This window comes from Anas acuta, chromosome 1 (genome assembly GCF_963932015.1).
Source record: "Anas acuta chromosome 1, bAnaAcu1.1, whole genome shotgun sequence".
NCBI lineage: Eukaryota > Metazoa > Chordata > Aves > Anseriformes > Anatidae > Anas > Anas acuta.
The window spans coordinates 176,247,716-176,271,983 of record NC_088979.1 but is presented as its reverse complement, the minus strand read 5'-3'; the positions used below and the strand labels follow the sequence as shown (position 1 = coordinate 176,271,983).

The window sequence follows — 24,268 nt, the reverse complement described above, 5'->3', positions numbered from 1 at the left end:
ACATTTTGTCTGTACACATGTAGACATAATTTTAGGGTGAATTTATCCTGGTAGACCTGATAGTTTATGTCTGAATAAGTCCTCTCACTAAAACTGTACTGGGCTTCATGCATATGATTTGCAGTGTTCCCCAGAAAATACAGGAATTTTAATCTGACATTTGATTTTACTTCCTGCTATAATCTCTGTGCATTATATTAAAGGGTGCTTTATAGCTGATATAAAACAAGTGGATGTTCTTGCCTCACTTTTCAAACAAGGCATTTACTGAAGGTTTCCTATCATTATGCTAACTGCACAAAGTATTCATGACACTTTAAAAATAACTTCTTTCACAAATACTAGTTCATTTTTATAATTTATTTATTTATTTTTCTTCCAGGATTTTAACTTGCTTGGTGTTTGCAAAGGTCTCATACTAGATGCACTATTCTTTGTTATTCATTTTACCGTATGCTAAAAGCTTCCAGGTTCATATCTAATGTTTCAGAGCTTCAGGCTAGACAACAGGAAGAGGCTCTTCACTGAGAGGGTTGTTGCACACTGGAACAGGCTCCCCAGGGAACTAGTCACTGCACCAAGCCTGTCTGAATTTAAGAAGCAATTGGACTGTGCACTTAGTCACGTGGTCTGAATTTTTGGGTAGACCTGTGTGGTGCCAGGAGTTGGACTCGATGATCCTTATGGGTTCCTAACAACTTGGGATATTCTGTGATTCTGTGGTTGTTTTTCCCTCTGTTCTTAATTCCTACTGTTAAGGTTTCAGGCACCTGGGAAAAAAAAAAAAAAAAAACGAATTCTTAATGCAAATTATCTCTTTCTTTTCACAAGAGACAGTTTGTGCTATGGCTTAGTTACAAAACTGTAGTCAGTTACTCAGATCTGATATAAAAATAAGTGTAACTTAAGTAAATTCAGTGAAGTTACTTTAGTTTTACAGCAATGTAACAGTATGGAGTCAAGTCTAATCTGTGAATGTATTGAATTTAACTGAATTTGTACAATACATTGAATACAATGCACTCAAAGGTATCCAGCTGACACCTGAGGTGTGCAGTTACCTAAAGTCTTCAAATGTGAGAGCCAAAAGGTCAAGGCTTGACCTCACACCCTGTTCTTTATTGCTTGTTAAAAGTCTTTATGAACATGAATCTTTGCTTCACCATTCTCTAGGATGAATGCCTCTCTAGGCAAACGCTCCAGCTAGAGGCACGCCAAGCATTTAGCTCATGTGCAAGTATGCAGTGCTCAGCCTCACAGGAATTCTCCTGGCCTTCCTCCTAGGAAGAGAGAGACTGTCAGAATATGACCAAAAGAAGCAGCAGCTCCTCCTTCACCCCATAGTCCAGTGGACGATGTTCTCAGACAGAATGTGTCTGACCCATTTGTTTCGTGGTTACTCTTTGACCACTGTGGAGACCACCATAATGTGGTTGCTTTTGTGGAGATCATGCCACAGGTTGCTGCAAACAGGCAGCGTGTACTGGTAGGTGCTTCCCAAATTTAATGTTAATAGTATGTAAAATTAGTTATGCTGATATCAGTATGCATGTATTAATTTTATATGCAATATGTTTTAATTATATTAAGTATTAGTTAAATATTAGGGACCCAGATTCCCAAGTTAAATCCTGGTGAATATCAGAAACACCAGAATAGAGCATTTATAGCATTTATATAGAAACAAATAGCATTTGTTCTTTCTCATCTAGTGTCTTGTTCTGCCCCAGCAGTTAGTTGCTGTGCATGCAGTGTATGTTATCTGTCACCTCTGTCACCTCCAGCTTCCCAGCACATGAAAACGCTCTCCCTAACAGGCTACCCAACCAGGGCAGAGCTCTCCTGGCACAGCTCTCCCAGTTTGGGTGACAAAATCAGCAATTTACCATAGTGTCGAACACAGCATGTCTCCATTCACGCATTTCTCTGGGGAGCAGGAAGCTGTGGTTATGTACCTTTCTCTGGTCTGCTCAGCTAATTTCATTTTTGCTTTCATAGTCATCTGCTGACACAGAGCCAGAGAGCAGCCCTCACGGCCATTTGGCTCCCGGGGCAACCATTTTGAGGGAGAAAATGAGCTCTGTAAGCATACCTGTGAACACAAATACCAGCAAATTAAAAACATGACCTATGAATGCTGTCATCACAGCTCATTTCAATGAAAGATCTGAAAACTGATACTATAATGCCTTCATTTGTCCAGGCAAGAGGGAATACGCGTATGTGCGAGTCTGGGAAAATCTCTAGGATCATCTCTACTCATTTCCCTAACTTCTACCACTAAATTCTACTACTATTCTTGGCTCCTAACAAGCTTGTTGTGGCACTCACCATCAGTGGCTCATGCTGAAATATAAAGATGAGGAACTGAAAATGAGTTATTCTAGAAAGCGTTTAAAAATGGCCATGCGCAATGAGAAACAGACCTTTCCTCAGTACTGACAGAAAAACCTTGTGTCATGTCTTAAATGGCTTTAAAGTTGAGTGATGGGAGCAGAAATTTGGTGTAGCAATAGATGGCTGTACCAGGCTTGACAGGTTTATGTGCCCTCAGAAGCTGCACGGATTACTGGTGAGCCTGTCAAAGACTGCAGTTTAGTATGCAGATGTGAGAAGCAGCCAGAAAGTGAAAAGTGAGCCAAATTCCCGACTGCATTGTGTCTTTTTTGCCTGTTACTGCCCTCAGGAAGGTCAGGGTTGCTGGCTTACCTGTTCAGAGTACTCAGGCCATGTGGAATGGGTGGACTGAGGTGTGCTAAGAGGGCACAAGTAGTCAGAGGGATGAACAGCCAGGTAATTTACATCCAGAAATGTAACTATAATGTGTGTGTGTACATGGATGTACATACATTTGTATGTGTGTAAAGGTGGTGAGGGAGCAGACAACAAGAAAAGGCCAAACCCCATTTCATTAGCCATAAAACCATCTTTATGGCAGGCATCCCCATCTAAACTCCCTAACTTTCAAAATGAGTGTTTTACAAAACTGGTCCCCAAGGGCTCAAAATTTCATTCCAAAGAGCATACGATGTGCCTCAGGGGGGTGAGCTTAGGCTATAAAGCTGCGAATTGCCTCCTGCAAAGTACCACAGGATGAGTTTTACAGCAGTGGGTGGTTCCGGTACACGCCAACCTGATTAGGTCCTGGAAAGTGTTCGCTTTGTCTCTGGAAAGTGTTCACTTTGCCCTTAGGGGCTTGCTCTAGCAGGCAATTTTAGAACATGCACTGAGCTCCTAAAGCAGGAGCTGTACAAATTCAGGAGCAAGTCATCGTTTTATTTTGCCACTCAGCAACAGCAGTCGATGTTTCCTCTTGTATATGGGGCCAGACAGCACATTCAGTCTGGGATGTGTGGATCAGCCCTGGGAACTCATGGGTTCCAGAGGCTGAAACCAAATGGAAACTGGGATCAAGCTCTTCTGCTTCCTGGCTTCTCTAACTTCACAGTGCCTCCATACTAAATGCTGCTGCTCTAAAACACGTAGAAATATTTGTATATTGTAAGAACCCTCATCCCCCCCTTTTTTTTTTTTGGGGGGGGGGGGAGGGTGCAAGTCATGCTCTGATAATTCTCTGATAATTTGTATCGGATTTGGTGGGGGTCTTAAAATTTGACAACTTTGCTCAGGGCCTTGGTTTAGATACTTGCAGCCATAATTTCATGCTTGCAGGGAAGCAGGCTTTCACAGAGAACTTGCAGGTGAAATGAGGAGTTATCGACAAGGTTATACAACAGCTGAGCAGTAGGATTTGGACCATAACTCTGGGTTTAAGTGTCTCAATTCTGCATCTGATGCCTTAGTCCTTTATTGGCTCTAACTTCATGTGTCTGGAAGGGATTTTTCCCATGGGAGGCTTAGAAATGGAGCTCTAAAAGTGCAGCTAGCTGTTCTACAGGGATTTTGGATACAGAAGGTACTGATCTAATTTAAAGAACATTTTAACGCAGCCCATTCTATACAATTAGAAGTAAAAATTGATTCAGCAAACAGGATGTGCTCAGAGCATGGTGACCTGACAACCTGTAATAAGGTGCCCAGAATAAGCACTGAGCAGAGGCACGCGGAGGTGCCAAGTGCTCCTAACGGCGACACCCGCTGCTTTCCTCTCACACTGTGCAGGTACTTGTTCTGCGTGTATCAGGAACGAAGGTATTATGCTTCCCAAATCACAATACATGGAAAAACAAATGCTTCAGGTGGCATTAGCAAAGAAAGCCTTTTAAGAATGATTCAGTACAGCCCCTGCCAGCGCCAGGCTGCTGCCTGGGGACTCGTGCCAGCTGCCCTCCAGCCTGGTGCCTGCTTGCAGGAGCGTCTTGGCTCACGGGCAGCGTGGTGTCGGGGCTGTGTGCGGCAGGCTGCCGTCCCCACTCGAGCACGAATCGATGATCTCCCATAGGCCGGGGTTGGCTGGGGCACTGGGGTCGAGTTTGAAACACAGGGGAGGGAAACTGCTGCCATCCTCTCGAAAGCGCTGCACTCAGAGTCCGCGTCCATTCAGTCGCAGCAGGCTTCTGTGATTACACAGCTCAGTTCCTCCTGCCTGTTATGTACGGCTCTTTGTTTCTGCCATTTGTCTCTCATACTCACCCACACTCTCTATTGTATTTCTGCTTGCTTGTCCCCTGCCAATTCCCCCAGCTTCCTATTTGCCATTTTGATGCACTCAGCCCTTCACGCCCCATTTTAATTTCCTCATGCCTCCGCTGTTCCGCGTTGCTGTCTCGGTAGCTCTCAGCCCGCTCCCCTACTTCCATTACAGCTCCCACTCTCTCATTTAAAACCGTTCACGCTGATTTTACTTAATGCAGTATAATTAAGGGTAGGGCTTTTCAGAGGGAAAAATATGTCACTTTTCATAGACCAGAATGGAAAAGTTGACAGGATGATATTGAATTTTATGAACAGACTATGAGGTCCTGAGGGTAAGGCAAATAATGTCCAGTCACTTGTTTTTGTTTTTTTCCTTTTTATTGGTACAGACCTTTTTTGTGTTTGCTTGAGGGCCATCCTGAGGCCAGTATCACCTATGGATTTAACTGTTTAAAAAAAAAAAAAAAAAAAGAATCAGAGACAGAAGACTAGCACTGAGGGAAAGATTTGGCTTGCTCTTTATAGTTACTTTAAAAACTGTATTTCATAACCATTTGTATACAAACAATGTAAATAATAAAATTACTGTTTTTTTTAATTATGTTTTTATTTATTTTTATTGCTCCACCACTTCTGTCACATCTTTGAGCCTAAATTTCCTGGCATTCTGACACTGGTTAGCTCCTGGAGCACCTCCTGTGGCATCCTGACTGTCAGCTGCAAGGACAAGAGCAGCAGCCTGGAAGTACTCTGCTCTGTAGGGCACCTCCTTACCATGCAGCTGGCTGGATTGACCTTCAGGGTCCCCTGGGTCTGCTGGAATTTGCTTACACAGCTCCTGCACAGCTCTGCAACTTGTCCTACCACGTGCTTTTTGTCATCCTTCGGTTATCAGATGTGGCATCTATCTTCCTGAGCTAAGGCACAAACAACATGCCTGGAGCCTTGTATTTAACCATGTGGTGATCCTACATTCCTTCCACTATAACACCCATAAGGAATGCAACCTAGGGCTTCCCAGTCCTGTCAGGAAGCAATCTGTATGATTGTCATATATGAAGCATCCAACATCACTGAGTCTGGCAGCTTTGTGAGGAAATCACCACTTGGATGGTCCAGGTGTTCACAGAGAGACTGGCAACTTTTTCTACATTAAAAGGAAGGGAATTAAGGATGCCTGTGCTATCTACCTGTAATGGTGGTAGAGGCACTTCTGCTTTGTGGAGCAGGTTTTCCAGTAAGTTCTTGCTAATTAAGTGACCCAATATGAATTTGTCACATTAAGGTTTGCTTGTGATGGTGATGGAGTGTGATTAAAAGCTCCCTTCATTTTCCAGGAGAAGTAAAGAGAGAGGAAAAGGACATTCAAGTGTTGGGCCTTGAGGATATCATCAGGCTCTGAAACTACTGGCATGGCTGCACATTTGTGGACTGTCTCTCAGCCCAAGCTTATCACTACCACTGGCCAGCCTCTCCATCAAACACTGGACTGCCTTTTACCCAGAGCAGCTGTGCCCCCAGATTCTCTGGTTGATGGATTTGGACTTCCCAGGAGATCTGCTCTAGGTCTGGGTGCTGGAGCTATCATAGCTAGCAGATGCAGAGAGCTGGCATGTCTGGTTTTGTATCTTCTCAGTTTAAGTGGAGGCTGGGAAGGTCTTTCTGATCTGTTTCCAGATGGCATAATATATATGGCTTTGATGCATTTGTTACAAATGGCAATTGAACACATTCCATGATCCCAATTTTATGTTAAAATAGGCTTGCCAACCTTAATGGGCTAACTAGAACAGAATCAAAACAATGTGGTCTTCAGCTCTGTAGCAGCTCAGACACTGGGACTGGACTTTCCAAGCACACTACCTGCACCCAGCAACTGCCAGCCATGACCCTCCATCTAAGCAAGATTCTGCATGAGGAAAGTAGACAGGGCTTCCTTTTTGGTTTATTATTTTTCTTCAAAGCTAACATTTTACAGAGAAAAGTCTTTTTTCCATTTGTGATAAGGCATTTTACTGAGGACAGAGGTCAACATCTCAAGTCTAAATCCCAGGCCTAGAATTGGACCCAGCAATTCCTCATCATGTGTATTTTTATGGTCGTATCTCATAATGCCAGCCCAGATTGTGGCCTTCATTTTCCTCCAAGTATTTTGCAGCTGTCCATATTCCATGGCGGAGTTTTAGATACACCCTTTCTGGATAGACTTTGTGGGACTGCAAATGTTCATGCTTAAGCGAAAGTGTCTATGTGTCAGGAATGAGTTGCTTATTCTTAACTCGTGTTTGCACCAGTGAACAGGAGGTGCCTATCTAAAAATATTTTCTAGCTAGGAGCTCTGAAGACTTTAGCTTGCCCCTTCCATCCTCAGTATTCTTACTTATTATCGTGTCTGTTGCCTTGGTGCAAGCATAACTGGGTAACTGTTCAATATGGACTATTTTGGGGCTTGCTGCTTCCCAGCAGCACTTTACGTGAACCTAACACAGCTTTCTGGCATTTCATAACAGGGATTTTTTTTTTTTTTCAATCTGTCAGTGACACAAGTATTTTTTATACAATGCAATATATATATTTTCTCTAGACATTGTTGTCTTCAAGCAGGTTCCTACTCCTGCTTTTTCCCTGAGAGGTTCAAGTACTGCCTACTTGAGTGACATCCCTCAAAATGAAGACTTGGGCAAGTGACATCTGTTCAACTTGTAGCAAGCTGATAACTTCCATAAGATAAACAGCATCTTCAACTCACATGCTTAGAAAAGATGAAAGAATTCAGGGCATGCAGTAAAATCTAGCTTTGAAGTCAGGAGAGATGGATGGGAAGGAAAGCCGGAAAATATATATTCCTAGTAGCCAGTAAGCAACTTTAGAGGCTTAGTCCATGGGCAGCTTTTATATTTCCTTTGTAATAGGTACTAAAGATAGTATCAGCTCTCTGCTCTGTCCTTTTTTTCATCACCACCACTGTGGATTGAGTACTGAAATAAAGACTGGGCAGAGATGGCAGTGTACATGTTAGTGTGGTGTTACAGGGCACATCACTTCTCTGAGCACAGCCCTGGTATACAGGGCACAGCAGCTGGTACAGACTGATGCATTTTACCATCAGCATTTTAGACCGATGATAAAGAATACAGGTGGAAAGAAGTGAGTGGCTGTTTTCAGTGAGAAGAAACGAAAAACTCCAGCCCTCACTGCCTTGTGCAGCTGAGCTGCTCTTGTTGTTAGGGCAACAGGGGGAGATGTCTGCTGCAATGGGAAAGGGTCAAGAAATTTGTTGCAAAGATTGAAGACAGGTGGGAAAGAGAAAGAAAAGGATCTGATTTCAGGAGAGATGTGGCAGCTGTCACTGATCTAAGAGAGAGGGTGGAGAAGGCAAGTTTATGTACGTGCATACTGTGTCGCATCCATCTCTTTCTTTGAGACATGTTCCTGCAGCACAGGGCTAACAGAGCGGCAGTCCTCACTCTGGCCCTGTCCATACCATGCAGGGAAAACAAAGCACCTGTATATCCCACAAGGTGAACATCAGCAGGCTGAAAGAAGGCAAATGAGTACTTTGAAACCATGGCTGGCTCTCGTATGGTTAGAGCGACCTCTCAGCTGGCATGGATCACCCCTCGTGATCACTAAGACCCAGAGTGCTGCTTGTAATGATCATTACTATCCCCTCAGTAAACACAGAAAACAACAGGAGCTCTGCTTGCACCTCAAAGGTAGCTGGGCATGCTGTGCAGTCTTGACCACAGTGTCGCTTTTTGTCCTAAATTAGCTAGTGCATGTTCTTGCACGATTGTTACCAAAACTGCTGAATGTGCTGAATTAAGTAGCTGTGCTGCACGTCTATATAAATCTGGAATGGCCCCTGTCCAGCCAGCAGGCCTGTACCTACACCTTTCCCTCACCAGTGCCGGTGCCAGCTTCTGCCATCAGCCATCAGCTTATCAGAGGGCTCTCTCTCACCTTAAGGCTGACACAGATATTACTGGTATGTGTGCCAAACTGCTGCGATTCAGATGGCACATGCTTGTTTAGTTAACCTCACCCAACCTGCCAGAATCTGCCTGTATCGCTGTGGCCTGCACAGGTCTGTGGATAGTCTAGCAAGGGAAGGAAAGCTCCTGAAATGAGCCCGGTCTCTGAATCCCATCTGGCTGTTGAAGCTCCTCACAGTCCTTCTCTTGCCTTGCCCAGTCTCAGAGGATGAGTCCATCTCATCACGCTGAAGTAGTCCCTCAGCATATACTTGAGGGATGTAGGCCCTGTGAAGGGCTGCAAGCTGGATCTTGGGTCTGAATGTAAAGAGAGAGGGCAGTGGGGTACGACATGGGATCTAGGGGAACGTGGTTGCGGGTTATTGAAGGGCACAGAGGCTCAGTTCCATGCCTGAGGACACTGTGTCCTTGATGTAGTGTGGATGTGGGCAGCTGGGTGGTGCTCCAGGAGCCTGCCACATGAACACCGGTCAGAGCGCTGCATCCTGCAGTCCCCTCAGCAGGGCTGCCAGATGCCCACAAGCCGCTCTCTCACTCCTCCTCAATCTGTAATGCCAGGGCAGATAAAATCAGTGCAAACAGACACACTGACATTTTTCTAAGGTACAATACAAAAAACAGATGACAGGAAGGGTTGCGTGTATGTGTGTGTGTGTTTTTTTTTTTTTTTTTTCATTGTACAGTGGAAATTTAACATTTGAGGAAATTATGACAGTAAAAACAATACAGACTTAAGTGTAAAATATATTATAATACTTTCTGATGGGAGGCACCAGCACTGCAGGTGTAGGATAGCCTCCTATTTTTCTATTAGGTCAACTGGCCTGTGGGATTCAGTAACTAGACTCAGAAGAAATACTGCCTGAACTCATTTTATGACTGACAAAATGTGTGGGAAGACCTGCAGGTAATCTGGGTGGGAAGTGTTGCAAACCATGCTGCTCTACTAAGCCACACAGAACAACTCTCAGTAGGTGAACCAGGACCAGCAAAGGCAAGAAATGTACACATGCAAGAATATGGTCTTTTTAGGTTGCGAGCTACTTTATAATGATTGCCAGAGACAATGCTAAAATAAAGCCAGCAGCAAACTCTCACGGGCAGACACCTCCACACGTAGCACTGTTTCAAAACGTGAGACCACCACTTCCCGGGGGACAAAACTGTCTCTCTCCCTACCTCTTGGTTGAAGGTATTGAACACAATTATTTTTCTCTCCAGTGAAAAAGGAGTATGTGGAGGAGGACTGAGCATCGAACAACAGAAAGTTCTTAAATTGTCTTGGTCTTCAAAAGCAGTATATTTTCAAACTATCAGAAAGTGCTCAGATGTACTATTACATTTCATGTAAATGCAGCTAATTCCTTAACTGGTTATGTGAGTTAGTGAAAGGGCTGCTGTTTTGTGCTCATATTTTAACACTTATTAAGTTTTGATTAAGGCTTCCCTGGATACTAATTGTTAATGAAATTTGAGGAATTGCGAATGGCTTCACAGATCTCCTCCTAATCTGATGAAACAGGCAAGGAATAATACAAAGGGTAAAAAGCCTCAGCATCCCGCTCTCATCAGAGTATTATGGGAAACATGTAAATAAAGAAAACAAATCAGTGCCCAGTTCACACTTCATCAACTGCCTAACAACTTGCAACCAGTTAATTACACACCTTTAAAAGCCATGTACAGGAGAAATGATTCAGAAATAAACTACTATAATGAGAAAGGACAGTACAGAAATACTGATTCCACTAAGGGAATTTTAACCCCTTAAATATGACGATGCCAAATGACTGTACTGTACGGATTAGATGGTTTACAAACGACATATAATAACCACTAATTTACAGTGATTTCTCCTTCATTAGTGTATTGCTACTAAGGATGTTGTGTAATCTCTTCTCTGCAGTTAAAAAGAAGGTAAGGATTTACACATTGCACATAAGAACTGAATACTGATATTGAAGACTGCAAAATGCTAATTAATATGAGGTTGAGTTAATTTCACATTCCTGAATATACAGGACTCATGCAGCCTTTAATCCAGGAGCGTTGTAGCTCAGTACATCCAGTTTTGCTATGGCTACTAGTAGGACATGAGCTTCATACGGACTCTGCAAACCCTCAGAAATTGTTGGGCTTTGCTGAGCTTGCTTTATCATGCCTGCAACTCTGTTTTAGTTTGCTTTTTAGAACAATTTTCTAATCATCAGGAGGTTATTGTCTAATATATTTTAATTTTGTGAAAATTTGTATGTGTGTCGTACAGCCATAATTTTTGTATGGACAGTGGTAACAAGCAGTTCCTTGTTAGATTGAAATATTTATGACCCTAACACAATAAGGCAATGCAGAGGAATGCTATGACAGTCACAGTATGACAGGAGTGGGGGGAGGCACAACGTGACACTGGAAACTCCAGGGCTATAAACATCAGCAGACAGTTAAAAATACCCTGACCTGGCAGCTGGGGAAAGCCAGCTCTAGGGGTGGCAGAGAATGCAAAGACACCCAGAAAAATCAAGCAAATGACCTAAGCACCCACAGAAATAACAGAAGGGTGAGCATAGCACTGTGGACAGAGCGATGTGGATGTGAGGAAGTTTGTATTTTTTAATTTAATATTTTTTTTTAAATTTAATAATTTAAACTGTATTTTTATGGTTTTTATTCCTGTAATAGGACTTTTTTTTTCTTCTTCTTCTTGTAGCTATTAGATCTGGACTGATAATTCTTTGATTAGCCTGTCAAGGTTTTACATACCTGATGATAAACTCTTAAGTTTGCAAATCAGGTTTGCTTCCTTTTTTCCCATGACAAGAATCTGAGGGCATCAACCGTTCCTTTGGAAAAGTCAACACACCGAAGCTGACTGTGGTAAATTATTTATCTATTTTATGCCCTTCAGAGATTATATCTGTTTCACTGGCCACAATAAAGATTTCAGGAATAATTTTCCTGTATTTTAACTCCTTTCTTTTTCCCCAGTGGCAAGATCACTGCAGGTTTTATGCTCTGCTGCCTGCCTGACCAATTGGAAGCAAAATCTACTTTATTCTGATCGTGTTTTTTTTTCAGTGTGCATGAGGCATAATAGGAACAATGTGCGACAGTCAAAAGAGTATCAACACTAAGGAGCAGGAAGCTAATTTTATTTGTCCAGAAGTCTCTATACAAGAGCTTTCATACAGTCTAATAATCAACTTTGAAGACGACCCAGGTATGTGCATAGGTATTAACATCAGTCAGGAAGTTTTGGCCTGTGCTCCTGCTGGTACTTGGTAAAAACAGCCCTCAACTAGGTCTGGAAACCTGACACAAGTGGGGTTGTGCTTCCCCTCCCGTGGCAGACAACCTGCATGCCTCTGCACCTGAGCGAGTCATCAAGATGTGTTCAGAAGATGCTGAGGGGCTTCTAAAATGTGTTTTACCTGATTTATTTGCAACATCCAGACTTGAATGACATTAATTCTGTCCTAGAGGGACCCTATGTCCTATAAATATAGCTCTGTTATATACATGTGGGTAGGTAACTCCCATGGAATAAAAACTTGCAGCAAAGAAGTGTTTTAGGGAGGAAAAAATAAACTAAAAGCAGTATGTAAGTCCTTATCACAAGCTGTTGTCGGAATCCAGAGATGAGCAAGCATTACGTGCCTAGTAATGTAATAAAACGGAAATGTTTAATAATAAAATAATACTTAAAGGTTTATGGCCACTTTTTTATTTTTATTTTGTTCCCAGTACATTTGGCTTAAGGTTTTATTGTCCTCTTTTGTGCCACAGCATACTTGCCCATGGGCCACAGGTCTTTCAAACTCTAGGTGGGTGGCAGAAAGCCTTTCTCAGCAATAGGCATTTAAGTATCAGGCATCTTGATCTTGTGCCTCCAATGATCTTGTATCAAGGTCAGGGGATCACCCTGTAACCCAGATCAGGAAATGAGATAAGAAACACTCACACACATCAGCCCACTTAATTTCAGTGATTTAGTTTGCAGCATAGTCCCCCAAAGCAGCTGTATTAGCATATGGGAATGACTGGAGCCATATCGCAGGTGTTTATCTGTGTGTTTATCCAGCCCAGTGTGTCCTCCAACACAAACCTCTTCAGAACAGCATACTCAGTCCTATTCAAAGATTCATTATTTTACTATATGGAGGAAGATTAACAGGCTTACTGACTTTCCATGCTCTTAAAATGCAAAATGAAATAAACTAAGAGAAACAGAATTCACTATATGTGTTTCTAGCATAAAGACAGTCTTGCTGCAGTCTCCTTTTAAATGTATGCCATGGTACAAAAGTTTCATGAATTGCCAAGAATGATTTAATGCTACTCTCAACTGAAAAGCAATAGAAGAGTTGATTGAGAAGGGCATTCTTTATATTTTTTTTTCAGCCACTGATGCATCAAAGCATGGAAGTATCAAAACATTTTCAGGAGTTATGTGTTACACTTGAAAGCAAAATAAACTATTCTTTACTTGCAGGTAGTGATGTAACTGCAGTAGTGTAGTCCTGAACTAAACAAAACAAAGGAGACAAGGTATGAATATCTATAAAAAAGAATATCTGTTAATAAATAAATAAGTACATGGTGTGAACATTTGTAATGCATCATTTTCAGACGGTAACTTTACTATCAGCTTTGAGAGATATCATTTTATCTGCAAACAACTGTTAAATAAGAACGGATATTTTCTGCTCCTGGTTTAGTACGTGTGTATCAAAACGAAGAAAGCTGTCAGTAAGTCATCATTTGATCAAGAGGTGTACAGCAAACAAATCTTTAATCAGTATTTAAAAATTGTCAGAGTCATAGAATCATCTATGTTGGAAAAGACCTTCAAGATTGTCAAGTCCAACCATAAACTTGACCTACCACATCTTCAACTTTGGTTCATGAACAAGTAATCTACGGTGTTGTCTTCTGTGATAATTTTGGGTTGATTCCTGTCTCAAAACATGTGGAAAGACTATTTCACATGTGCAAAAAGACACGGTCTGACTACAGATAACTATGCATTCATACTTTCACAACTGACCTCCAAAGTCAAGGTAATTTTGACTGTAAATACAAACAATTTTATACTTGAATTAAAACAACAACACAATTTCAATAATAAATTACAAGTAAGACTGCACAGTTAGACAAAGGTGTAATGTTACATTTCTTCTAAGAACAGCCTGAACAGTAGTAGCATCTCCTAGCATCCATGCTATGGATTCCCTGAGCCAGGGGAAGTTTTTGTGTTTAATATTAAGCCTTAGTGGATTTTCTCTACCACAAATTTGCCCATCTTCTCTTGAAGGTAAGTGAACTGTCTCAGAAATGAGTAGTCAGGCAGAGGGTTGGCCTCGTTTCACAGGTAACTACTGATAGGACTAGAGGGAATGTCTTAGGTTGGAAATGAGGAGACATTTCTTCTCAGAAAGAGCAGTCAGGCACTGGGACGGGTTGCCCAGGGAGGTGGTGGGGTCACGGTCCCTGGGGGTGTTTAAGGCGAGGTTGGACGTGGTGCTTAGGGACATGGGTTAGTGGGTGACATTGGTGGTAGGGGGATGCTTGGACCAGATGATCTTGGTGGTCTGTTCCATCCTTAATGATTCTGTGACTTTTTGCCTTTACACCGTGCCGTACGCCTGACACACACCACCCACCCCGCCACCAGAGCCCCGCCGCCATTTTGAGGCTCCCCCTCCACCCCCCGCCCCCTACCCGCAGCGCCCGGCGCCGCCGCCGTGACCACGTGACCGCGGCGGGCGGGAGGCGGAGCGGCGCGACGTAAGCGGGAAGGGCTCGGGGGGCGGCGGGGCGGGGGGGGGGAGGGCAGCGGGGGAACGGCGGAGGGAGGGGGGAGCCGGGGAGGGGTGGGGGGAGCGGGGAGAGGGGGGGCGAGGGAGGCGGGGGCCGCGGCGGGCGCGCGGCCGCGGCGAGCACGCGCGCGGCTCGCGCCAAGCGCTCGACTCCGCCCCGCCCCGCCCCGCGCCGCCCAACGGCCGCTTAGCGGCCGTTGGGCGGTGCGGGGCGAGACGGGGCGGGTCCCTGAGGGGGTTTGAGGGTTATGGGGTTTCTTTGCGGCTGCAGTGGCTGGGTGCAAATGGTTCCCTGTGTGGGGAGCACAGTGCTTCTTCACAGAATCACCTAGGTTGGAAGAGACCTCCAAGATCACCGAGTCCAACCTCTGACCTAACACTAACAGTCCCCACTAAACCATATCCCTAAGCTCTACATCTAAACGTCTTTTAAAGACCTTCAGGGATGGTGACTCCACCACTTCCGTGGGCAGCCCATTCCAGTGCCTCACAACCCTCTCAGTAAAGAATTCCTTCTTGTAGCTAAGGAGACTGAGCCGCTCACTAGAAATGTCTCCATGGTGTTCTTAATCCTTTTTAAGGAAAATTATTTTCTTTGGAAGTCTATGGAAAGCTTAGATAGAAAAACAGCAGAACACCAAGTAAGACTCTAACCTCATAATATCTATTTAATTAGCCAATATTTCATTGGGATTTTTTTCCCTTATCTTTCTCTTCCATTGAACTGGAATTAATTCAGTACATTGAGATACTGAAAAAAAAAAAATGAAGCTGGTGAACTAGGAAAGCTGCTTCACCTTTCTTCAGCTACCTTTTTTGTACCATTTTTTTTCCCCCTTCTCTCTCCAGTACATGTGCATGTCCATTGAAGTTCATGCTTGGTCAGTTGCTACCCGCAACTCAACACTACAGTTAGGAAAGAAAAAAGCTATTAATTGTCAACAGAAGATAGGTTGAAGGAAAGATCTCTCAGGGATTTAAAATAAATATTTTTTTAACTTAAATTATTATTAAATTAAAAAAAAATCTCAGTTTGGAATTAAGATTTTATTTTATTTTATTTATTTTATTTTATTTTATTTTATTTTATTTTATTTTATTTTATTTTATTTTATTTTATTTTATTTTATTTTATTTTATTTTATTTTATTTTATTTTATTTTAACCTTCCAGTGCAGCGTGCAGTTTATAACTGAATCCACAAATCCGCATGCATTTTCCAGAAATATAATAGTTCTAACCACCATGACTGGGAGATTTCTATGAGTTGTTAATTTCTTTTACTTTTAAAATTACAGATCCTTCTGTGTAACTTTCAAAAGGTTACCAAAAGAAATTTGCTCCCCAAATTGCTGGGATGAAGCTATGCACTTTGTGTAATAGTGGGTGGTAACCAGATCCTAGAGAATGGTATCTGATTGTGCTGAACAATAGTTTTAAGATTTAAATAGGTTTCACAATCACAGCTTAAATTTATGTTGAGGTACCTATAATTTGACCATTGTGCCACAGATACCAACTCTTTCTGAAATACCTGGATCTTATGCTTTGCTTTTAGTTCAGCTTCCTATTAGTGACCCAAGCCTACATTTTTCTATTAATTAATATTAAAAAATTTTCAGAGTTTTTTTTTATCCGTATTGAAATCTTTGCAAGAACCAAATCTTAGTTCCTATGTGTTAGTTCTTCCTGTTGCAAATAACTGTATTTTAACACTTGAAAAAGAGTTAAAATCTAAATCCAAGTTGAAAAATGTAAATTTTAGAGTTCATATTGTATTACAAAGATTGAACAAGCTGAAGCCCCAGAATTCCTTTTATAAACCCCAAACCAATATCTGTCAGTGTGGAATGAACACTCTTAGTTTTACACAGGTGTGGCAATCTTCTGTTTGTTTTTCCAGCTAAATTTTTAGTCTTTAAATATGAGAACTATGATTCCATTTCATGTATTAAGAGAAAAATATCAATTGCCATTGCCTGGGATGTACCCTACAAGTCCTGAACTGCTGGAAAAAAACATATACTGAGTTGTAGAAATAATATGCTACTTTTTCTATGGAAGGGATTTAGTTTTTTTTTTTTTAAACTGGTATTTTACTGAACTATTATTTAGAGTCCTACATGCAAGGGGGAATGACCCATTGGATAACCTTCCTCTAGCTTTGCAAAAGTTACCAATTTATGCTAGAAATAAATTAATCTGCAAATACTTAAAGAAATTGTTGTTTTTCTACTGTAGCTAGGCTGTAGGATGCTTCTGTTCATTTTTCAGTAAAATGATTAATCATGCCTTCCTCAAACTATTTGTCTTCGGTTGTGCTCTTAGTTTTACAGAGCTGAGAAAGTTAGCTGGGAGCTGAACTTGTCATAAATCCCAGGCTCAGAATCAATATGGTGGTGTAAGGTTACTACAGAGCACACAAAATACCCTCTTAGAAAGCCCCACAGTGACCTCTAATGTTCAAGGATAAAACCCAAGCTGTTGAAGTTATTTTTCAAAGGCATAATTTTGCATGTTAGTTTGTACATTTAGTTTATTAATGTGCCGCAGGCAGTAGGTAGTGGTTGCTAGGTTTCATGGAAATAGTAGATTCTGGAGTCAGTTCTAATTCCTGCCTGTTTTGAGCAATTAAACGTAAGGCTTTCCTTGCAGCAGTTGTGGGAGAACTATTTATTTTTGTAAAGTACACTGAAAATGGAAAATATCATTCAAATACTAAACAAGCTCTCTCTATTCTTTCTTTTGGAATTATTTACTCATACTATATTGTGCATTGTTGTCATTTATTATTTTGTCCTTACATACCCAATACATACTTGTGTAGTTTAAAGATTCGTAGCTTAGAAGCTTGTTTCTTATATTACTCTCTTGATTCTGCATTCAGCTCGAAGAAACTTCCTTGTTTTGTGTACTAAACTTACTTGTTCTTAATCCACATAGAAAAACCTGTTTACTATTTATTTCTTTATTTTGCCTAGAGTTTGATTCAGCAAAACCACAACTAACTACCGTGGCAGCTTTGTGGTACTTGAAAGAATACATAGATAAATGTGCAAATGAATTAAAAATCGAAGATTATGTTATTATTTACTGTAAATATAATTTAGAAATTTACTCTGTTTTGAAGCAGCACCTCATTTATGCAGTCTGCATGAGGCCAAAACATAGCAGCAGCTGGTAGTCGTTTGCAAAGGGTGTTTAAAATCAATTTATAAAATTAACTTGTTTTGCATGGATTGAATCTTTAAGCTGAACAGCAACACGGAACTTTCAGGTGCAAGAAGATAAGTGTCTTTTATGTTTATCACTTAAATGTGTTCCAAAACTGAAGCAATTCAGTACTTTCCTCTGCATGGGATATCTATGAATGATTATTGGTTTCTTTGAAGATACAGAAACAGGAATAAAAGGAGTAACTGTATTTTTCAGGTTAGACTGGCTGGTACGTGGCAGTCACCTGTGGGACAGTTCTTGAAGACTTTGCATTCCATCTGAAGTTCAAATGCTTTGAGAAGTTCTGATTTATAAAACTCACTGAGCATGTTTTAGTATCACAATGACAATAGAAGAGTGATCGCGTTACTGTTCTTTATCTTGGTTGCTTACATGTGCAAAACCAAATCCCGAATAGCTTGTCAGGTGTGAGAGGTGACTGATTACTCCCCATTCTGAACTAATTACTACTTTAATTGCTGTAATTGTCATCTACAGTTACATTTTCTTCCACTTTTGCGTTGTATTTCAAGAATAAAATGTTTTCATTGGAACTACACAGTTGTTCATAAAGGTAAAATTAATGTCCTTGACGCATATAACTCAGTAAGAATAAGCTATTTATTTCTAGTCATAAGCAACACGTGGATTGAGCCTCTGCACACGAGATAGATCCCAGTGAAGGGATATGGTAGTAATACTAGCTTGAAGGAAGAACCACAATAAACTGTTTTTTCCCCCACTAATAATTCTGTGACAGATCAGGTTGTTGATTCTTGTGTTTGAAGCATTTTTGTTTTGATGTGGTTTATAAGCTGAAAGGTCATTGTGTTGGTTTGTCTTTGTCTGCTTCAGGAATTTCTATGGGATGTTACTATCTCCAAGAAGATTACTAAACCTGATTTTTACCGTTGCTTTTCTGCACTGTGGTATAATGGAAAAAGTTCTTCATAATTCATAGTGATGGGAACTCTTCCATGAATATTCTTAAATTAAGCTTTAATTAAAACCAGGGCATAAACAAATGGTATATATTGGAATTAAAGCTAACAAATGCTGCTGTTACATTTTGCAACAGTTAAAACAGCTAGATCAGGACAAAATGGTTAATTTAGGAGAAACAGAGCAGCAATGCATTATAGAGCATACATCGATAGCTATTGAACATGCTGATTAAGTTAGGGTCTGCCACTTCAGAATGCAAACAGAACACTTGCAGGGCAGAATGGTCACTAAAGTAGAGCAGTAGTGCTGCCTGAGGTCACGTTTCTGGACCCTTTTACTGACATGCTGAAAGTTGCATATTTCTCAGGCTGCTTAACTTAGCCTGTGCACAAGTTTTGTTCTTGTTTCCAGTTGTGCCTTGATTTGTTTCTGCTGGGGCCGTTATGGTCATGTAACCTGAAGATGAGGGGAACTTTCTTTGCAGTTGAAAGAAAAATCTAGAACCAAGTTGGCTGGTGAGTGTAGTTGAACAATGGTGGTATGATAGAAGACCACAGGTCCTCTGTCAGTGCTTCAGACAGCTTAAAGGCCTTAAACAGAGAGTTAAGTGCGTTTCTGTCCAATCCCTGCATTGCATTGGGTGTCAGTCCGCAGTTATGAGCTGACTCCTCAGTTCAGTGGATGTTTGGGTTTCATTTCCTACATAACTTTCAGGGAAGAACCTTTAAAGTGCCTGGTTTCTGCCAGGCAGGAAGGTAACTCGAATTTGATTATTCTGAACTTCATTTTCTTCTGGCTGCCTAGATTTGGTTATTGTCAAAGTTCTGTTTTGGATACTAAACATTAACTATCGTCTGCATGTGGCTCTTACGGTCACCCAATCGTACCTGGTTATAAGCTTATCACATTTTCTGTGGCTGCATCCCTACCAAACAGTAATGGAGCAGTCACTTCCCTGAGGCGTTGCATTTCCCACCTTGTAACAGAGCAGTGTTCTTTAATGACTGTCATGCCCGTGTGCCAAGGGAACACAGGGAGGTTATTAATACGGCAGAGGTATGCTGCTGAAAACCTGTAAGGAGAGCGTGAGTACATTAATAGGTTAAAAATGTCACCATTATGGTGGAATGATACCAGGATGGAGTTCTCTTTAATAAAGGATAAATGAGAGCTCCTTCTGGAATGAGACATTATTTTTAAATGAAAACTTTACATAAACTAATCTATTTTGATTCTTCTGTAGCAGTCATCACCATTTTGTCTGTGTGCATCAGCCTGTATGTGGATAAATTTATATGAATTAAATTAGCTTACTCTAAAGCATGCATACCCCTCCCCCCCTTACAAAAATTACCGTAGTGTAAAAGTTACCAAAATGTGTGACAAATGGGAAATGAGTGTCAGGCTGCATGGCACTATTACGCTGGCCTTGATTCAGGAAAGACTGCAGAAAAGGCACGTGTGAAAAAGGTCACACAAATTCTCATACTGAGCAGCCTCCTATTCATTATGGTTGTTAAACTAGGTATAGCCTTGTCATCAAGTTGTACCAGTCTTGTTTAAAACAAGAGCTTTTGTTCCCTGATGAATTTGTGTTTCATAGGATGGAGAGGAATTTGGCTCGTGTGTTGGTATGTTGTTACAGAAGTCTGCCTTGTTTTCAAACCATACACATGATGTCATTGGTTTGTAGAAAATTACACGCCAAGGCAGGAAAGTTGGTAATTTCAGTGGAACCAGGAGTTACAGTAGTATGTATTGTACAGTTACTCGTTCCTGAACGAGATTAAATAGGTCATTTCATACTAACATAGTCTTGGCGGGGTAGTTGTTTTGCATACAGGTTGTAATTCCCTCCTTCCTGTTTCTCACATGCTTTCTTGTAGAAACACTTCAGGGGCCAGTTTCTTTCCTTTGTGGATGACTGCTAATGCCTTGTTTTTACAGCTATTTTTTCTATCATACTTCTGTGGGTAATTTTTAAGTACTTAAATTTGCAAATATATTGTAACCTGGGGCTTTCTGAATATTACTTGATGACTTTCTGCAGGCTGTTTGATAAACAGTGTCTTCTAATGTGCAGGCAAGTATAAGAAAAATAAACATTTTATACATAGAGAGCTATCTAAATAGCATCTCAGCTCCATATGTTGTAGTACTCACAAGAGGCTCATTATAATCCCTGGACCTTTTGTGCACCAAATACTTCAGTCCAGATAATGCTGTGCTCCATCTGCCTTAATCTCTGAGCTGCACAATGTGAAATTCTTAATGCTTTGACCTGCTGTATGCTGGCATTTTTGATCTTGAAATTTTCTTGTCCGTGTTGCCATTTCAAACAAATTTTCAAGGTTGATACTTTGAAGTTTGCCAGTTCTATTGAATTACTCAGTTATTTTTCCTAAAATAAGTGTAATTTATAAACGGTGTAAAGTGTATTCATCTGTAAAATATTTTTCAGTGTTTTGCTTGTTTGTTTCTTTTACACCATCTTTTAAGCGCTAGGATTTGTTAATTTTATTCAAGGTGTCACTGACTGGGCAGAGATCCAGAAATATGTGTTGATGAACTTATTGAGAGTCCTTCAGTTATTTATTTATTTATTTTTAAGCAAAGTGTCTTTTGCTTGCTCCATTGGCATACATTTAAACCTGCAAAGTATTTAGCTGTTTTTATAAAACAGACATGGTACTGGATTTCCGAATTTCACTCTGGAACTGTGATGCTCATAAAATCTACAGTTAGTTTAGAAATCTTTTAAATTTTGCATACCAGAGAGTTCACTCGATATCATTAAATAATGGTAGTTCACAGAGGTATTTCTTACCCTTCTGGTAAGAACTTTTTATTATATAGAAGGACCTAAGGTTAAAGACAGATTTCTTTCTAAGTAATTCTTCTCGATCTATTGAAATGTGCATGCATATATTTATTATGTTTGGGAAGAGGGACTTGTACAGTAGAGTAGAGTAACCTACAGGTTTGCTCAGTTTGTGTCCAGGAAAAAGCTGTCCTTTCCTGCAGGGTATGGGGAGCCAGGAGACTTCTAGAACGTGGTGCATGAGTAGAAATGACAGATTTATCTGTGTGCCTATAAAAGAGAAAACTGGTGGTTTGCTCAGTTGTGTAGTATAGAGAGGAAGCAAGGAAAACAGGAATATTCAGCTCTTGCTGGCTTTTGTGGCTCTGAAAATCAGTTGCTGTAGGGGTGCTGTTGGTGTTTTGCTGTGCCTTGTAATGCTGTGTATCACAGAATCACAGAATTTTCCAGGTTGGAAGAGACCTCAAGATCATCGAGTATGTCTAAACCCACAAAAGTAGGACCTAAACTCCCAGCTTTGCCCACTGCTGCCTAATACTCCCATTATTTCCATGGCCAAGTGATGTACCGAGAACACAGCATTTTATCATACCTTTTTTTAACCTGGTTGCTAGATTGTGTGTCACTGTTAATTGGCTTGTAGCTCCAAGAGCATATGGTCGGTCTCCTGTGGATTGCCTGGCCAATTACTTTTCTTCAGATGTCGGAATTTTCTGTAGATACCAGCATGGGTCTTTTGCAAGAAAATTACAACAAGATCTGTGGATGGTTTTGGTAAAGGGGATGGGGTCAACATTTATACCTCACTATTAATGAAAATAGGTTGGACCATGAGGAATTTAATGAGTAAATTTGTCTAATTTCTTAAAGTTTTCAAAAAAAAAAATATCTAAAATGAGTCATATTCTGTTACATTTGTCAGACAGTTTTTCAAATCAAAGAACAACTATATGTAGAAAGTGGAGGAGACAGTTGAGGATGTCTAAAAATTGCATTTTGAGGCTGCCATTGCTGTAAGAGGTCTGAGATTTGCTATACCTCACAGTCGAGGAGTATGTTCCAGCCAGAAAACTGGAGAAATGAGATTCAGACTCAGGGGACTGAGGGAAGGGCATTAAGGTGTATTAGATGCTAGAGGTTGTTTAACAGTAGACAAAAAACTGTTTCCTAGGGGTTCTATTTTTATGCAGAATACTTCTAAAGGTAAATCTGTGCTTATTGAGGCAAAAGCATTTTTTGATTGATAGGTTTCACTAATGAGTTCTTACACAGGAAGACGGAAATAAAGCATTTTAACATTTGTTTTGAATTGGTGAGTTTTTTGTTCTGCTTCACAATCTCTTCCAGATTCTTTGTAAAAGCTGTTGATGCAAATAGGATTATTTTTTTTTGTTGTTAATGAAATGTACAGGAAGAAAATATAATTGTATTACAAACATTAACTATATTTACTCTTTTTACTAGCTAAGCTTCAGTTGTGTGCAAAAGTTATAGGTGATGGTGAAATATTTCCACATTTAAGAAAAAAAAAAAAAAGTAAAAAGGATTTAAAACCTTGTGAAGGTGAATGCCAGAATTGATGGTAAAGATGTTTCAGTCTTTTTGAAGATAGATCTTGTCGTTGCAAAGCTATTAATATCCATAAAGAATTCAAGTGAAGAATCTGCTGACAGTATATTTTGTAGAACTGGATTTCCTCTTGTAATTGTAATGCATTATAAAATTAAGTAGCCATATCTGTGACAGAAATACGGCTTTCAGTATTATTTCATCAGAGTGATTTGAGTTTGTGCTTTGCATAAAAATAGTTAATCACTTCCATATTTCTGAAAGTGCAACAAAAAAAATAATATTATGGAAGTCTGAGTATACTGTTAAGGACATTGAAACAAACTGTGTATATTTGTTGAAAAAATAATTCTTTGTCCTTGAATATAAACATACTGAAGGACTCGAAAGTTCAGGGCCTGTTTTCTTCTATTCCTGTCTGCCAGAGTGACGATGTGATAGAAGGAGCAGGGACTTCACAAACTGATCTTGTACAGGCTCCACCAGGTACTCATTAGACAGAAACAAAGGTTTAAATTGGATTTGCCGATAGGCAAAGAACTGTATTTCTTATAATACACTACTTACGAATCTTGTCTTTCTGCTAAAAGAAGTTTATTGAACTGGGGCTGCTTCAGGGGCTGCTCAAGCACTTCTCCATGCAGTGCTGTTCAGCCATTGTCTCCCACATGGCTTCCACAGCCTAACACAGTCTGTCACACCCTATCTTGAATGGAGAGATTAATTAACATCACATCAACGAGTGAAATCTTAAAAAAAAAAAAAAAAAAAAAAAAAAAAAGTCCTGAAGTTTGACAGCTTTGTAAATTACGCTGCAGGATCTCACCTTTTTAGATCATTAGATCATTTCCTTCCAAGCCCACCCAGGTCATGAGCAACATGTCAGGAGGGCCTGCTGCAAACTGATGTTTGCAGTTATCACAAGGGTAGAAATGACGCACACTTTTGTGTGTGAAACTATTGAATAGAGAACTGCTAATGTATTGTAAATTGTCAGCTTTTCCTTTACGTAACACAATCTATATTTCCGGGCTCATGAATTTATAACTACCAGTTTATGGGGAGAAAATGACTTGCAGCATTTTATTTTTGAACTCCAATTGAATGTTCTGAAATAAGTTATTTCCGTATAGTTGATACATCCATCTACATATTTTTTTTCAGAAATATATAGTGAATTTTGTGTGGTTATAGCAGTTTGCTTCTTGTTTAGCTGAATTGTTATCCAGGCATTTTTGTCAAGTACTGCTGCTAGCAGAGAATCACTAGAAATGGTCAAATTATGGAAAGGGTAAACGTCAAGTATCACA

At 40.5% G+C, this 24,268-nt stretch overlaps 1 protein-coding gene across 6 annotated transcripts in view; it reads left to right on the top strand.

The window, feature by feature from the left end:
• IMMP2L (inner mitochondrial membrane peptidase subunit 2) overlaps positions 1-24,268 on the top strand; it is a 474,976-nt gene that overhangs the window by 1,668 nt on the left and 449,040 nt on the right. For 3 of the 6 annotated variants that reach the window (XM_068669478.1, XM_068669477.1, XM_068669473.1), the window contains exon 1: positions 14,284-14,375. The exons of 1 other annotated variant lie outside the window; for it this stretch is intronic. The gene's annotated coding sequence lies outside the window, so the exon portion shown is untranslated. Of the gene's footprint in view, positions 1-14,282; positions 14,376-18,083; positions 18,198-24,268 lie in introns of those variants that run through there. 2 more of the 6 variants (XM_068669479.1, XM_068669476.1) reach the window with 2 other exon arrangements.